The following is a 10,773-nucleotide window of genomic DNA, read 5'->3' on the forward strand; positions in this document are numbered from 1 at the left end:
CCTCTATGCTGACAGGTTCCTCACACATGCTTCCAATAGGAAGGCAAGGTTATAATTTGTTTACCTACCTGTTCCTCTTTTTAGATCTTGAGCTTTCCAGAGACAGGTGTATTTCTTTATTCTAATGTCTCCAGCACAGTCTTGGAAGCATAGTGTTAGACACAATGAGTAAATGATTTTTGAGTACATTTTTTCTACTAATGCTCAGGAGGATAAGCAAGAAGACCTCTGGAGTATCTCCTAACTTTATTATTCCTCAACACAGGTCTTCACAGGGACCTTCCTCTTCCTGGTAGCTATTTAAAACACTGAAATGCCTCACTGTAGTAATGCAGTTCAAATTTTAGAGAATATTATTATTCAGCTTTAATATAAATGAAAAGTGACCATTTCTTAGCTTGACGCATAGTAGTTTCTATATCTTGGTATAGCAATGGACTGGCAAATTTAAACACATATACTAATTTTCCAATCGTAGGACTACTATTCCTAGGCAGTTAGCAGGGCCTGTCAATGTTCAAATGCCACAAGGTCCTTGAAAACAATGAGTTAGTAAAACATGTCAAATGAGCCCTCCACATGATAAATATATGAGAAAACAAGAACATAGCTGCTAACAAAATACTGTTTGAGTTTGGAAGTTAGCACGAGCAATTTCAAGATGTGGAACCTTGGGCAAAGTATATAAACCATTTGCCTTAGTTTCTTTATCTTTAATATTGGGGATAATAAAGGGAACTTGTAAAACTATGGTGAAGATCAAATGCCTTAAGACACATAAGGCACTTAAAATAATATCTGGCATACAGCACTCAATATAATTTATTTAACTTCCTATGGTTTATTTATTTAGAACATCAATAATTATGAGAATTATCCCTTTTTGCATTTGCTATGGAATGACAAAAAGTAAAGACAACTAGCATAGTAGTGACATTTTTGCCTCAACATATGTTTTCTAACTACTGTTTTGTTTTATGTCTGCTCTCTTTGAAAGAGAAGGCTAAGACATCTATCATTTATCAGGCAGTGTGTCTGTTTATATTAACTTATCTGATCCTCAAATCATCCTAACAAATGACGTTTGAATAAATTAACTTATTCAGATTCACAACGCTTGTCAGTGGCTGAGTTCAGAGTAAAACCCAGTTTTCTTTGATTCAGAAAACCATACTCTACAGCAATGCTTTTCATTCTATGTGTTGGAAGATGAGAGAGATTTGGGGACGGTGGAGTTCTTTTAAGACAAAACTTTAGTATTCTGTTAAGAATAAACACAAATTTAATATTTTAATAAATTCACAATATCCTATTATTATATAGTTTTTCAACCAACAGATCGTAAAAAATACAAATAAAATTTTGTCATTTAAAGGGGTCATATAGCTCTACTATAGATCTCTATGGTAGAGAGGCCAACAGGACCAGAGGAGAAATGTCTTGGTATAAACTGCATGGAGCATTTACAATGGGTCTAGAGGAAAAGTGAAGCCCCATATAGTGAGTGCTTGCGTGAATTTTTATTGAATGAATGAATAAATGAATGAATGAGTCTGTGTACAGATACATATACAGTAACAGAAAGGGACTGTTAGTTTACAGTCTGGGAAGATACCCTAAGAATATTTAGGAACAGTGTTCGTTAGCAAAAGAACTAATATTCCCCTTCTCCCCTGCACAGGAGAACATCTAGAATGGCTTTTTCCAACAATGTTAATTCCAGAAATGTGTGAACTGGTATTTCTTTATGAAAAGGTTTGTGTGCTTAAGTAAATTTGGCAAATACTATACTCTATATCACCTCTTAGAGATCCATCAGCCACATAGGCAAATTATAGGCTCTGAAAAATCTTATGGCACAAAAACCCAGAAAATCCCTAGTCTATCTGGTCACAGAGTGTTTTGTCCCATAACAGCAATTAGCCTCTGGCAGAACTAGTTATCCAAGGCACATAATTTGGGAAACAATCTTCTACATGATTCTTATTCATCAAGGGGTTAGCCAGTTCCCTTTTGATACTTTATGTGATTAGGTTGCTAAGTGTTCTTTCTATTATTCAGAATATAAGGGGCGTAGTTAAGGTCTTTCACAAAGGAAAAACACAACTTCTGAAATGAGTCTTTAATCCCCAGAGGCCACAAAAGCAAGACCCTTGCCCTCCGTAATGCCAGCTCATGGGCATCCAGGCAGCAACACTTCATCTCCCTAACTGCCCTGTCCCCGCCTGTTCAGCCGTGTACTGGAAAGGGGTCCCTGAGGGGGAAGTGGCTCTGGGGATTGTTGGCAGGTCACACAGGTGAGTCAACTACAAGGCTGCTGGGAGGCAAACAATGCCTTTGTGGGCTGGGGAGAAAACAAAAAACAACTGCTCCTGGGAAACTTATTCAGTTCGGTTTCTAGCAGGCAGGCAGCAAGCCTCCCACCATGGGACCTCTCTTCACACCTGCCAGGCTCTGAAAGACCCACAGCTGATGCCACTGAACAGTGACAGGGAGCCTGTGAGGCTCTGCCAGGACATACTGGGATGGTGAGAGCAAAGGTGTCTGTCTCTGCAGGGTGATCAGTCTGATACCTTCCAAATCCCTTGCAAGAAGATATGCTATCGAGGCATACGGCCTGCTCCTGGGACTGCCCTGGAACATAAAAAGCTGCAGGAGAGGCACAGGCTGATATTCTCTGATCTTACCCACAAACCGTCACACATTTATTCATCAGACACTACATTCAGGGGACTATACCAGGTCCTCTAGGAGGTAAAAAATGAGGAACATAATGCTCTCTTCTTTGCCCCTCAATGAGCTTACAAACTAATTTGGTGAGATAAGATGGATGCATTTTAAAAAGATAAACTTCCGTGCAAAGCAATTTATCATTACCATCAGGTGAATGGAATGGGTTGCATTTGCTGGAGGACGACAGTTCAAGCAAAGAGAACAGCTTTCAGCAAAAACCGGGAGGAAGTAATACACTAGCTCAGTGAAGGAGAGAGAAAAGTTTGGCTGAAGAAAAGTTTGAGAGGGAACTTTAAAGTGGAAATAAATCTTGGATGTCAGGCTAAAGAATACAATTTAGGCATTAGTGTTTTCTGAAGAGGGAAGAGAGCTAGCCTCACTTATCTCTAACGCTACATCTTCCTCCCCTAAAAACATAATTCCATTGCTTCAGTCATACCCAACTGTTTGCTGTTACCCACATACACCATGTTCTTGCCTGCTTTTCTCTGTCAATGCTATTCTCACTCTTTGGAATGTCTTTTCCAACTTTGTAGCCCGCTGACCTCATCCTATGGTTTATGCAATTCAAATATTCCAGCCGACCTATCATGGAGTACAAATGTAACATCAATGTAACGTGTCACATCAGTGTTCAAACTACCAGAGTACTCGGCCCCATCTATGTGAGCAATAGATTATCAGCTCCCTCTCAACATCTTTTCAGCTATTTCTGAGGGTTTCTCATGAGAAATATTTACAATTCAATTTCTATGACTTTGACTTCTTGTCCACAGGACAACTGCTTTGGTGGGAATCATCTCTTCCACTGCTGCTCTGAGCTATCCTTTGTGATCATTCAGTAATGACCTTGCTAAGCTCTCAAAGGGCCAGAGCCCTGTACTGGGAATAGTGGGGTTGGTGAAGGGGTGATATGGGTTGACAGCTTTTATTGTTAATTCTGTATTGAACTTTCTTGCCTAAGTCTTCTTGGAAAAACCTAACTCAAAATTATTAAGCCACGCAAATAATTCCCTGGCTTTCATATCTGAAAAGTTCATTCAAGCATGGCTGGTCCCAGACTTGCCTGACATCGTGTTGACCTTGCTCACTCATTCCATGTCTTGGCTTTGCTTTTCTTTTGTCTGGTTTAGGCTCAGGCGCACATATAGCTGGCATCAGTGGCTGCAGAAGAAACTTTCTTAACCACAATCACTCCGAAAATGTACAAATGGTCTTTGTTTTACCTGCTTTGTACCATGCCCATCCCTGAACCAAGGATAGCAGAGACAGAATATACTGACGGAATAGGCCTTTAGCATGTTCCACCCATGGATTTAGGGTAGGTGAGTGCCCCATGAAGCATTTGGCCTGAGACTATAAGAGAGCTGCTTTCTAATAATAAAAAGAAAACTGGGAACATTTTACAGAAAATTAGTAAATGGATGTTACAGAAACATAAATAATAGCTGTTCACTACTGCTTCAGAGCAATGCCATTTGCGCCCAGGGTCTCTCGAAGTCTTTTATCTTACAAGCTCTCCTTCTTCTACAGACCCTAAATCCCTTTTCCAAAGAAATTAATCAAAAGCAACCCAACAGTCTAAGAGAGAAAAGGGGAAGTTAAACGTTATGTGATACTATTCATCACCGTTGTGTTTCTGTTCTCGACCCACCAAGAACAATAAAACCCTCCAAACACCATCCTCACTCCCCCTCCCCATTTCAGACCATTTACTCCTACTTCAGACAATCTACAAAAATGCCAAGGAGAACCACCATGGAAATATAAGCTCACCAGATTCACTGACCAAAAATTAACCTGGTTCGGCCTCAACTAAAATACTCAGCTATATTTAATGGCATCTCAATCACTGTCTCTTCTGGGAGTCTTCTCAAGTGCACCTGGCCATAGTCAAGGCCCCGCTCTTGTCAGTTTCATTTATTTCTTTATTCTTTGCTATCCCAAATTTCTGCCTCCCTTCAAGAATGAGGGTCTCAATATCAGCAACTGTGTCTTTTTTCACTGAATCATACTTAATTCAGTATCTTTCATCACTGAGCCCCCTCGACCTAGAATAATGCCTAAGAGAGAAAAAGCCCCCATAAATATTTGCTGAAAATAATTCAATAAATAATGAAACAATAATGAAGGAGTTGGTTTAGGAATTTTAATCTACTGGCAGGATATAGGTGGTTCAAAGTAGAGAAAGGTAATAGGAAAAGGTTAATTTTAAGTGAACTCCATCTTTTTACATCCCAGAAGCCATTATCAAAAATTTCACGAAATTCAGTGTATAACCCAATTACAAGGTAATCCACAAAGCAAGTCGATTAACATGTTCTCTGGTCTCTAGGAATTTTAAATCTATTAAAAACAAAACTGGCAAGAAACACAGGTAAACAAATAAACATAGAAACCAATGATATAAACTTGGATTGTTCACAAGCCCAGGGTAAATATATAATACAGGCTGACAGGTAGCAAAGGAGTTAAGGGGTGGCACCGGAAGGAAGAAAGGGGGAAATAGAAATTGTATTTCTAAACAAGGTAATTTTCAATAACACTCAAAAGCCTGATTCACCTCAAACTGCTGTTTCATTTAAGGAAAGTGAAATGATACAAAGCCTCTCCATTGAATAAAACCTGTGTCAAAGTGATAGACAAATTATTTTCTAAACATTTACCACTGGCGTTGAACAAAGCAATCAAAAGAAAGCAAAGGCTTTCTAAATCTACTCCTTTCTCCTTTGAGAAACTCAGCATGATTCAAGTAAGAAGAACTGTTGCGATGTCTGTCTCTCAGGTTCATTTGAAAATTGGAATGTCTCTTCAATTCACAGAGAGCAAAGTGGAAGAGGTGGATCATCTGCAAGTATATAAAACTAACTGAAAAGCCTGAATGGGAGAAATTGTCCAAAATGGAACTACTAGGAGGAGATGCAAATGCCTAAAGAGTATGCAGTGGCCTATAGTGGTATCATTAGGCCTAAAATGAGTTGCAAGGGGGCCTGGCATTGAGGGGGAATCACCTAATGTCTTTTACACCATCCTTTCCTCCCAGGTGAGATCATTTTGTACAAATCCATATCCATTTGCTCAATATACATCTGTTGATGATCTATTAATGATGAAGTACCTTGCTACAGCTGGAAATTCAAAGGTAAATAAAACTTAGACCCTACTTCTGGTTCTGCTAATGCAGTGTATCTTATGTCAGAACAATCATGTTGCAGATAACAATCATAAACTCTGGACAAAATATAAAATATAACTCTTTGAAGAAACTGAAGAGGGAATAAAAGGAGTCATAAGTTGGAGGGTATTTAAGCCTTGGAAGAAGTGAACAGACCACTTGGGAGAGATCCATTTTTACAGGGTTTTCCCCACTGCAAGAGCCCCCCAGTGCTCACTGTGAAGAACAGCTTAATCTTAAGCAAAAATACAGACTTGATTTGCTTTGGCTTTCAGAAAATGGAATTTGTGCTGCCAAAGTGTCTGAACACTGATATAGGAAAAAAGCCTGAAAGAAAGGAAATACAGTTGAGGGGAGCCCCAAATCCAACTTTAATCTTCCCTCAAATTCTTGATTGACACATGAACTGTTCACCTGTGGGAGACATTCTAAAATGCTCAATGGGAAACAACCAATGGAAGACAATATCCAGAAGAGATTTCAGCTGCTACCAACCACTGTGGAAAAAAAGTAGAGTTTGAATCCTGCCAAATTATCATTTTAATAAATAAGTCTTGAATTTTTTTCCTAACAAATAATAAAACTAAGCTTAGTTCAAGGTGATTATCTAGTAAATTAAACACTTGAAAGGAAAGAAAAACACTACCTTTCATAGAAAGATAATATGACCCAGAGTCTTCCCAATGTTCTAAATAGCTAGTAACAAAGAAATTACCAGACATGTAAAGAAGCAGAAAATTTGACTCACTGAGGGAAAATGTCAATAAAAATGGATCCTAAGATTACCCACATTTTAAAATTAGCAGAAAAGAACTTTAAAATAGCTATTAGAAGTATGCTCAAGCTTTATTTATTTTTTATTTTTTTACTCAAGCTTTTAAAAGAATCATGGACAGATAGGAAACCATTTCAGCAAAGAGATGAAAAATATTTGAAAAAAAGGAAAGCCTAGAATAGAAAAGTACACTATGTAAAATTAAAAAATAGATAAACTTATTAGCATATTGGATATTAAGAGGATAAGAGGACAGAACAGTGAATGTCAAGAAAGAGAAATAAAGATTAAGTGATGAGAAACATAGAGAAAAGACTGAAAAATAATGAACAATGAGTCAGTGACCTTTAAATAGTCTAATACATATGTGTTGGATTCATCAAGAGACAAATGAGTGGTAGAGAAAAAGTACTGAAGAAATAATGGCAGAAAAATACAAATTTAGTGAAAAATACTGACTTCAAAATTCAAGAAGCTTAGCAAACTCCAAGCAGAATAAATACAAAGAAAAGTACATCTTAGAATATCATAATCAAACTGCTGAAAACCAAAGACAAAGAATTCTTGAAAGTTTCCAGAGAAAGAAGATTCATTATGAATTGAACAACAATTTGAATGTAAGCTTACTTCTCATCAGATAGAATGAAAGCTAGAAAATAATGAAACAATATTTTAAATCTAAAATCATCAACTCAGTATTCTGTGTGCAGAAGAAAAAGAACTCAAAAATGAGAGTAAAATAACAATTTTTAGATAAACTAAACTTGACAGAATCCACAACCAGCAGACCTGCAGGGCAAGAAACCCTAAAGAAAATTCTTCTGGATGAAGGAAAATGATACAAAATGAAACAAATATACAGAGAAAAAAAATAAAAAAAAGAAAAGCATCAGAAAGGATAAATAGGCAGTATATATAACATATCTTGTACTTTTTTCATCTCAATTTCTTTAGAGATCAAATGACTATTGAAATTTTAAAAATTATACCATTTTATTATGAGATGCCTAATGTTTATAAGTGTAAATATATGACATAATAGTGCACAAGATGGGAGAAATAAAGAATTAAACATTTTAAGGTTCTAAAGTTTTATGAGACCCAGTATATTATTAAATCTAAGTGGACTGTGATATGTTACAGATCCATATTGGAATAATGACAGAAACCTCTAAAAACATACAAAGAGGTAAAAACCTAAAATTAAATAAAATACTTAAAATTAATTTAAAAGGAAAGAAAGACAAACAGATAAACTAAGAACAAATGGAACAAAGGGAAAACACACTATAAAAGATCAGACAAACGTCACTCATATCAATAATTATATTAAATATAAGTGAAATACACACATCTTCAAAAGAGATGAAGATTGGATAAAAAGTAAGACCCAACTATGTGCCTACTAAAATAGTTGCAATTTAATGCAAAGAACTGGAGGGCTGAAAGTAGAAGGATAGAAAACACTAAACCATTTCAACAGTAAGTGTAAGAAAGCTGGGGTGGGTCTACTAATTTCAAACAAAATAGATTTCAGTAAAACTGATTTTGAAAAAAATGTTTATTTTCTTGTCATTGATTAGTCTATAAATGTTAATTGAGTCCAGTCAGTTAATAGTGTCGTTTAAGTGCTCAATATTCTTGCTGAGTTTTTGTTGACTTATTCCATCAATTTCTGTAAGAATACTCTTATCTCCAACTATAATTATGGATTTGTCTACTTTTTTTTTTAGATCTTATTAGTTTTGCTTCATGTATTTTGAGACTCCATTCTTCTGTGTGTGCCCATTTGGGTTTGCTATGTCTTTTTTTAAGAATTGATGCTTTTTCATTACTCTTCTTTATTTCTGGCAATACTTCTAATTTTAAAATCTACTTGGTCTGATGGTCTGATACCTATATAGCCACTTCAGTTTTCCTTTGATGAGTGTTTGCATGGTATACATTTCCCACCTCTTTTCTTTTTAGTTGATCAGCAATTTTCATAGACAGAATATAGATGGATCTTCTTTTTAATCCACTCCAATAATTTCTGCCTTTTAATTTAAATGTTCAGATTGTCCATATTTAATTTAATTGTTTATATGGTTGGATTTAAATCTATCATATAGCTCTTTGTTTTTGTTTCTCTTAACAGTTCAATTTTTTTCTTTGCCTGTTTTCTTTTGAATTATTATTTTTATGATTCCATTTTATCTCCATGGCTGGCTTACTAATTATATTTCTTTAGGCTGTTTTTTTGTGGTTCCTTTAGGGTTTAGAGTATACATAAACTTATCAAACTCTATATTCATTTATTATTATGTATCCATGTTTATTGATAAAACCCTTCAACAGTATAATTCCACTTCCTCCCTCCCATCCTTATGCTACTGTTGTCATGTATTTGAATTTATAAAATTTATTTTAATGTTATAAGCACCATAATAAATTATTTTAAATATCTATTTAAATGTATTATTATTTAAATAATAATTTGTTATATATTGTATTTATTGTAATACAGAAGTGTATTTTGTATTTACCCACATATTTCCCATTTTGGGGACTTCTTACTCCTTTGGGTGGATCCAAATTTTCATCTTGTTTATTTTCCTGCTGCTTAAATAATTTTCTTCAGTATTCCTTACATAGCAAATCTTATGACAATGAATTCACCTGACATTTATTTGTTTTAAAAAGTCTTCATTTAGGGTTAGAGATTTCTAAATTGACTTCTTTTTTTCATTCAGCACTTAAAAAATGTCATTCCACTTTCCTCTAGACACCATAGATTTAAATGAGAAGTCCATAATCAGTCTTATATTTATTTCTCTATACATAATGTGTCCTTTTCCTTGGACATCTCTTTATGATATATTCTGTTTACCACTGCTTTTCACCCTTCTGAATGTTTTGCTATTTTCTTTATTTTCAACTTGAGGTTCATTGTGCATCTTTAATGTGTGAGTTTTTGGTTTACATCAAATTTGGGAAAATGTTAGCTATTATTTCTTCCAGTATATTTTTTCTGCTACTCCTCAACCCCAATTTCTAGAACTCTAATTTCATTTATGATAGATCACTTGATATTGGCCCACAGTTCACAGCTCACTGCTGCTATTATGTTTTAGACTTTAAAACATTTTGTATTTAAGTTTGGATAGTTACTATTGGTATATCTATAATTGCACTGAATGTTTCATCTACATAGTCTAATATACTGTTAATTTCATACAGTATATTTTTATTTCACATATTTTTTACCACTAAAATTTTAATTTGTGGTTTTTTTTTCTCCTCATTATGCTCACATTTTCCTTTGTATCTGTGGGCATATTTATAATAAATTCACTAAGAACTCTGGCTACTAATTATATGGTATCAATTAAGAGTATGTTTCTATTGATTGCTTTTATTTTCCTAGATATGGGTAGTATCTTCCTGCCTATTTGCATAGCATGTAAGATTTAATTAGATGCTGGATGTTGTAAATTTTATGTTTGGCTGCTGATTTTATTCTGTTTCTTTAAGAGTATTGGATTTTGTTTTGGCCCTCAACTAACTAATTTGCTAGTTACTTTATTATTTGAGATTTGCTTTTATACTTTGTTGTGGTTGGCCTAAAGAATCCTTTATTCTTGAACTAATTTAATGTTACTCGTAAGGAATAATTATTCTCAGGAACCTATTTGTTATGGATTGAATTGTGTCCCCCAAAAAGGAGATGCAGAGATCCTAACCCCCCATATCTCTGAGTGTGACATCATTTGGAAACAGAGTCATTGCAGATATAGTTAGTTAAAATGACATCATACTGGAGTGGAGTCAGCTCCTAATCCAGTATGTCTGGTGTACTTATAAGAAGAGAAGAAGAGACACTCAGGGAGATAGTCACGTGACAACACATGCTGAGATTGGAGTGATGCACCCAAAAGACAAGGAATGCCAACGATTGTCAGTGAACACCAGAAGCTAGAAAAGGTAAGTAAAGATTCTCTCCTAGAAGTTTCAGAGAGCATCATACCCCTGCTGACACCTTGGTTTTTTAACTCTATCCTGCAGAACTCTGGGGCAATAAATTTCTGTAGTTTTCAACCACCTAGTTTGT

Source organism: Kogia breviceps, chromosome 10, assembly GCF_026419965.1.
Source record: "Kogia breviceps isolate mKogBre1 chromosome 10, mKogBre1 haplotype 1, whole genome shotgun sequence".
In the NCBI taxonomy this organism is placed as follows: Eukaryota; Metazoa; Chordata; class Mammalia; order Artiodactyla; family Physeteridae; genus Kogia; species Kogia breviceps.